Genomic DNA, 8,152 nt, shown 5'->3' on the forward strand with positions numbered 1-8,152 from the left:
TTTTTAGACCTGAGACCGTGTGAAATCGCTGCCTGTCACATTGAAATAACTAGTCAACTGTCTAAATAAGCTTAAATATGTATTGATCACAACCACTGCAGTAATGTTACAAGAAGAGGGGTTTTCAGCACGCTGAACTAAGGGAAAAAACATTTTTTGGAGTTTTTGCATTTGAGGACAAACAAATCACACTGACATATTAGTGCCTTAAACTGCTGTTGTGGCAAACTAGATAGCAAACATTTGCTAATGGACAGACCGAGCCTAAACGGAGCAACACAGGCATTTATTTGGAGTTGTGATGAATGTACATGTTAGTGTCACAGCAGATTTTTATCTCCCACATTAGTCCAGTATTCACTTATTCATTCACCCACCTGTTGTATATTATTTTTGTATATAAAGTTTGTTGTTGTGAGAAGCATAAAGGCAACTAAAATTTTATCTCGTTATACAAACCTATGCTGTAAAATGCTAAATAAATCTACTTTGCAGGCCAGAAAGCCAAAACAATGAGCCACAAGCAGCTAAAAAGCTCTGTAAAGCTGAGGGGAACTGAGGAAGATGTTTTTAAAAAGTCAAGTTCGAACGACTCGAAACCTACATGTGATTTGTTAAAAATTAATAAGACGCGTAAACTGTGTCTTGAGTAAGCAGTCGAATGAAGTTGTACATTTGGGTGCCAAGCTAGCAGGTGCGTCCTCACATTTGTTCTGGTTTAATGTAAGGCAGCTGCTTTTAACAAAGTAGCCTTATCTTTGTGGGTAATTTTACCATGTACGGTGCAGAACCCAAAATACTTCCACACAGTGCTTCCATACCATGAATATCTAATTAGCATGACTTTGCTTGCTAGTATCATTTTAATTTTTTAGCTTAGTTTACTGATCAAAAGGGGCATGCAATAGGTCAAATTAATTTACAATTTTAAAGTAATTATGAACTGTAAATTCTGAATTCAAAGTTCTTTCTTTGAATCTTTCATTACACAGTCATTTGGTCCACATCATTATAATAAATATGGAGATTAGCTTTAAAAATCCCACTGGACCTAATTGCAGCTGTGTGTGGAGAAAAAATAAGAGTCTGAATCTAAAACACTTTTGCCTTAAAATTCATTTGTTTTATGAACTATTAGGGCCACATTGAGGAGTAAAAATAATCACCAGAATAAAGTCGTAATATCACGAGAATAAAGTCATAATATTATGAGAATAAAGTCATAATATCACAAGAATAAAGTCATAATATCACGAGAATAAAGTCATAATATTACAAGAATAAAGTCATAATATTACAAGAATAAAGTCATTATATTATCAGAATAAAGTCATAATATTACAAGAATAAAGTCATTATATTATCAGAATAAAGTCATAATTATATGACTTTATTCTCATAATATTATGAGAGTAAAGTTGTATTTTTAAGCCACATGTTAGGGGAAATATTAGAAGAGCAGCCTGCCGCCTCCATGGGTTAAAATGAGGAACGTGGAGCATCTTGTGAAGTTATACTCAATATAGGTTTCACAAATAACAAGATACCAAATCTTTTGGCACATCAGCACCAAATTATCATAAGTATCAGGACTTTGCAAAGACTATGCAAGAAACTGTCTATTCTGAAGAAAGAATCACACTGACGTGGAGGAAATTGCCTCTTTTGTGGAAAAGGAAATGGCTGGTAGTGGTCGACTGCAAGGCTGTCATTAGTTACATCTGCGTGCTATTGAAAGGGGTTTCGTGGTTTCTCACTTTAACGCATGGAGGCGGCAGGCTGCTCTTCTAATATTTCTCCTAACATGTGGCTTAAAAATACAACTTTATTCTCATAATATTACTACTTTATTCTTATAATGTTACGACTTTATTCTCACAATCTCATTTTTTTCCTCCTAAAACTCCATCATAATGAACAGAACTGTGTCAAACAGAGAAAGAGAAGCGAGTTCATGTAGCAGGCTACTGTGAGTGATTTCTGGTTTCCATACCTGATGCAGCCCTGACAGAGAGGACAAGACCCAGGAGAACACAGTGGACAAGAGATGATTTCATGGTGATGAATGACATGTTCCTGCCATTGAAGACAAAATTCACGCAGCACTTAAAATTCACTTCCTTATAATCGAGGTGAAGAAGGTAGTAAAAAGGCTTACCTGTCTCTAGTGAGTGCGAGATGGTCTTCCAGAGGGAGGTCCCTAACAGTTCTTGGCTTTATAGTCCGCATCACATGTTTACACATTTCAGTCTGGTATGTATTTGACATGTATGTGATAAAGTAATCAGCATGTTTACATTCAGATTTCAATTTATCAGTGTTTGTTCACGTAGTTTCCAGAAGCTGATGGAAGCAGAATGTATTTGAGAGTTATTCACTCTCCAGGAGGAAACCCAAACCAACATTCAAATACAATGTCCAGATATTTCAATTCAGTCTACAGCATGTTTGTGAACATGAGCAGGAGTTAATAGGTGAGCACCACTGGTAAGGGAAATTAGACGTTTGCATGTTGTGTTTAGGTAGAGTTTTTTATTTCGGGGCAACAAACACTAGTCAATGACCCAAAGCAGCACCTGTTGACTTTGGTTGCTGGGAAATGAAATAAACTGGCTGCTAGTCAAGTTAGTGAAGGTCAGTTAGGGAACTTATCCTTGAAGGTGCACCTGACGTATTTACTGTTTCTGTAAATACATTACTAATTCATGTGTCTTAGGAAAAAAGTAACTATAACAAATAGTTAACATGACATTGCCAATTTTAAAGCCAAAAGTTTGAGTCTGCTGTCCCACACGTGTATAAACATGATTTAACAAATCTTTGAATTCAATTGTCATTAAAACCTGATAAACAAGTGACCAAAAAGATGTATTGAATGTGAATGTCCCTGATTTATCTACACATGAAAAACGGTACCAGTTTTTCTCCAAAGCTTAAAGCTGCACTAATAAATATTTTTGTATAAACAAGGAATGAAAGGACTGTGGCTTCTCCGCCAAGTGTGAGGCCTTTCAGATTCCACAGACAGTTGATATGTGACTCATATTAATAGTGTTTTAGCACCTTTCAGTGCGTGGTGCTGCTTGCAGAGACACAGAGACTGACCAAAACTGTGAGTCTGCGGGCTGTAGTGAGCTGAAAGATGCTGTGATGCTCCATAGAGTCAAGGGGTAACTGTAGAGCTGGGTGATAATTCTCTGTGGGCTCGTTTCTATGAGCAAATCGTCACGTGATTCATTCTTCATGTAAAAACATTGACTAGTGCAGCTTTAAGGTTGGCATCACTATAGGCTTCATGCACACTCTTCCGCATACCAAGTCAGCCTTTTCTGGCGCTTCTGGCGCTCGTATTTAATTCTTTCTTCAGACTTTCTCACTTAACTGCACATGCAGCAATTACATTATGTATCTGTAACAGATTTGTATTTTGTATTTTCACATCACACAATCGGATCCTGTGCAGCTACAGAGCTGCCACTGTCCCTGTGGGGCAGGTACAGCTTTGGGAAACCATGTAGCAGCACTTTTGCACCATTACACCCAAGATCACCTCTGCTCGCCCAATACACAGCTGCACAGCTGTGTATTGCACATGCAGACTGAACAGAAGTGGCGTAAACCAAGAACCATGGTAATTATCTCTTTTAAACATGCTACTCTGATTTTATTTATGGCTGTTTGTAATGTTTATTGAAAAACTTTGTGTTTAAATGCAATAGACCCACGTTCAAAGTTTGTCAGGAGACACGCAACAGCTGATTAATGCTTCCAAAAAGCCAAAGGAGTTAAATAATTTGAGTTCCTTTACTTGGCATATGAGGTGCTCTACATGCACCCTGAGCTGTGCATGGCCTCGGTCCATTGACCTCACAGCAGACACCTAAGATCTGCCAGAAACAAGTGCGGGCCTAAAGATCTTAACACGGCACAAAGTCATCAACTCCAAGCAGCCTTTGAGAGCACAGTGGGAACACTTTGCTTTAGTGAAGAGGTGATAATGGGCACTGGCACCTCAGCTCTGTGCAGTCTGGGATGACTGTTGTAATTGCTTTGGAACTTAATTCCAATAAACTTGAAACTAAATGTAATATTATGAAATTGAATTAACTTCTGTGGTCCATGCGGTGCAGGGAGCATTTTTGCCCACAATAAACAAGATTATCTGAGTGCCAGTGTTGTGTCAATGTGTTGTAATCTGATCCCAACCTTATCCCTAATCCTAAACACACAGGGAACTACTGGAAACACTACTATAACGGGAAGGAAACGGTCTTTGACGTTGCTATAACTGCACATTTGAAATGATATTGGAGTAACCTCTAACTGTTTCCTGGTCACCAAATCACTACAGTTACCTGCAACAAGGAATGTTTCCTGCCAGGCCGACCCACCAGAGACATATAAGGACTCCTCGCCAAAAGTACAGGTTTGTAGCCTGATATATTATTAGCTGTTTCAGCCATTAGTAGCTGTGCTTTTAATGTAATATTGCTATTTATCTATCTTATGCCAGTTCATAAAATAAATACAATTCTGTTACAGCTGTCCAGGCTACTGTGTGACTGTGGCTTCTGCAGACTCAGTCAAAGCTTTGACAGGTGTGACATGTTGTGAGCTCCTCAAATATCCCTACAAGTGTGTGTGTTCTGGTTTCCGGTTTATTTGCTGAAACTAATGCATTCTGATTCAGTGTGTGAATCTTTTCTGTAATGTTATTTCAGGCTCAGTGGCAGTCCTCACTCCTTCAGTGATGTGGGGAAGCTGAGCATATCGCCACTGAGGCCTTCCACTGTGTAATGCTGGGGTTCTACATGAAGAGCATGGTGGGGGCCAATCACTGAGAAAAGTCAGGGTAGTACATTGTACTAGAATTAGTCTAAATACTGAAATAAACATCCTAAAATAACTTTCCAGTCACCACACATTTGCCAATTAAAAATGAAAAATATTTAAAAAAAAGATGTGACAGTCAGCTGTGCCAACTCCTCAATTTCCTGTTGTTTCTCTCCCCCTTCCTCGTGTGAAACATGGACACAGTTCAGTCTTTGCAGCAGCTGCAGATACTTGGTTACTGAACGCTTTTACAAGTACATAAGTCATGTCTTTTATTGTTTTACAACTTGTGCCGGGACATGATTGACTTGGTGTTCTCCAGAAACAGCATGAAAGACAACATGTTCCAGTGGTAAGATTGCTGACCCTGAGATTAAGACAAAAGCTGCATGTGCTGAGACACTGCTGCTCACTCGGATGATACTCAGATGCGTGTGTGTCCCAGTGAGTTCCTTCTGCAGAAGACTTGAATAAAATTCAATGTCAAAAGACAAGTGTTTATTTTTTTATTTTTTTAAACTCTAACTGCCATCACATGAGCAAGCTACTTTATAATATCTGTTATTCCTTCTTCAGTTATTTCATGTTGACATGGTACAGGACAGAGTCTACTTCATAGATATATCTGCCTAATTATAGTGTCACTGGTCTGAACTAACTAATGTTTTCATACAGCATGACGCATGAGGTGGCTACAGTTCTCACTACTAGGACTGTGATAAATTTTGTACATTCATTAGGTGACCAATGTTTTACATGTTCTTTTTGTTTCATATTGTATGTTCACCCAGGGACATTGCTTATTACGTTGCTTCTTATAATTCCCAATTATAATAATAACCCTATTATTATTAATAGTCTGGGTGTCCTCCCCCTAAAAAATCTCAGCTTTGAACACTTCATTTCCTGCATTCTGGTAAATTTTCTGTACCAGTTTATTTAGATAATGTGATTATTTTATCAAGGGACCCAAAATTCATGTGACAGGTGACAATTCAAAATAACAGAATCCAATGCAGTGCAGCTCTCAGTCATTCGGGGTTGATTTCAAATATGTTTTTATCTGTAGATCAACTTTTCTCGTAATAACATCCCTGCAGAGTCAGCAAGCATTCAGGCATGATTTAGTCTTCCCTCCTCTTTGTGTCTTTGTTTGGGGAAGTGTCCTTTTTAAACGTGCATGTGGCACCTTTTCATCTCAATGAGAAATTAATTCATTTAAATTCATTTATACACTCCTTGACTTTAATAGCTCCTGTGTTTCAGCAGGTTTTCTGCTCATGTTCAAAACTTTCTCCCACATATCTGTGTTCTGACATTTCCAGAATAACATATTATTATATTTTGAGAAAAAAAGTCGTAATATTATGAATATAAAATCACAATCTAACAAGAATAAAATTAGATTTTAATAAAGTCATACTATTTTAACAAAATCTACCTGCCACTCTGCCGTGCATTACCTCATTGCTGCTGCTGCTCCTGTTCAGACCATCTGACACAATCTGTGAGCCATCAGATTCTGTGACTAAACCCAAACCACAATCTTAGAAAATATTTTTGTTGTTGAGCTACGTTCGGTGCTGAAGCCCTGGAAAAATGACATGGCACCACACAGCAAAGAGTAAAATAACCAAAGTTATTTTTATTATATAAATCAATGATATTTGTAAAGTATGAAGTATTGAATTTTGTATTATTTGCAGATGATACAAACCTATTTGGTTCAGGGGACAGCTTACAGCAATTCTTGGAATCCATCACTTCAGAATTCAAGAAAAGTAAAACAATGGGTTGACATAAACAGATAATCAATAAATTTGAGTAAAAATACATTCATGGTATTCGGAAACTGTAAGTCAAATCATCAAGCACAGATACAGATAGAGGGTGTTAACATAGAGTACATAAAAATACATTCCTTTGAGTGATCATAGATGATAAGATTTGCTGGAAGCTTCACATAAAACACATCAAAATCAAACTGTCCAGAAGTATTGCAGTCCTAGCAAGAGCTAAGCACGTTCTGGATCTTAAATCACTTCACATCCTGTACTGCTCACTATTTGAATTACCTTATTTGAATTACTGTGTAGAGGTTTTTGGAAGCACTTATCAACATTCACTACAGCCACTAGTCATAATGCCAAAAAGAGCCATGAGAATTATTCACAATGTCGGATTTCGGGATCACACAAATTCATTATTTCGTCAGTCTATATTGCTAAAATACCATGATCTAAGTGAATATCAAATTGCAGTATTCATGTTCAAAGCAAGAAATAGCCTATTGCCTGGGAATATACAAAAGATGTTCTCTGAGAGGGAGGGAGGGTACAATTTAAGGGGAAGAGGAAATTTTAAGACCAGTAGATTTAGAACAACAAAGAAAATAGTATTTTTTATCAATTTGCAGAGTTAAATTGGGGAATAAACTAAATGACAACCTAAAGCAATGCCCAAACATATTCCTGCACTGTAGTAAAAGTAGGAGTGCTCGTTTGTTTATTTTTTGTTTGTTTGGTACTTGCATGTTCGAAATAAAGATTTCAATTCAAAGAGTGTAGGCCTCAGCAGCTCCCTATACTACACCCTGTTCAGCAGGGAATGTGTGGAGAGGGTCTTGGTGTTCTGCTAAATGGATTCAAGAGCGGACACAAGTAAGAATGAACGATACGCTCAGACAGGTTTTTTTTCACAAAAAAGGAATGTGCAAAATGAAGAACTGAAAGATGGGAAGCGGGCAGGCACGAGCGGGGATTCCAGCCTGGAAATGGATTCAACGTTCTCAAAACACAGTTACAGGCATGCGGGCAAGCAGACAGACAAGGTAGCATCTCCAAACACAGGTGACAAACTAGAGCAGGCAGAGACAAAAACATTAGTTACAAGTCACAAAAACCACAAGATTTATGTTAATCTAAGTGAGCCGGAGCGTTTTGTAACACATTAGATAAACAGACAAACTGACAAGGAGTGGAAGAAGAGCCAGAGTATTTCCCTGCAGGAGTTGATTGCTGGATGAGCCACAGGTGGGAGATGCAGCAGGTGGTAATCAGCCAGGACAGAGGAAGCCAGAGTGGCACACACCCAAAACCACACACACAGGCTGACAGAACATGGGCGAGTTCAATCTCAAAACACCCAAAACCACACGCACAGGCTGACAGAACATGGGCGAGTTCAACCTCAAAACACCCAAAACCACACGCACAGGCTGACAGAACATGGGCGAGTTCAACCTCAAAACACCCAAAACCACACGCACAGGCTGACAGAACATGGGCGAGTTCAACCTCAAAACACCCAAAACCACACG

Source organism: Micropterus dolomieu, linkage group LG04, assembly GCF_021292245.1.
Source record: "Micropterus dolomieu isolate WLL.071019.BEF.003 ecotype Adirondacks linkage group LG04, ASM2129224v1, whole genome shotgun sequence".
Lineage (NCBI taxonomy): Eukaryota > Metazoa > Chordata > Actinopteri > Centrarchiformes > Centrarchidae > Micropterus > Micropterus dolomieu.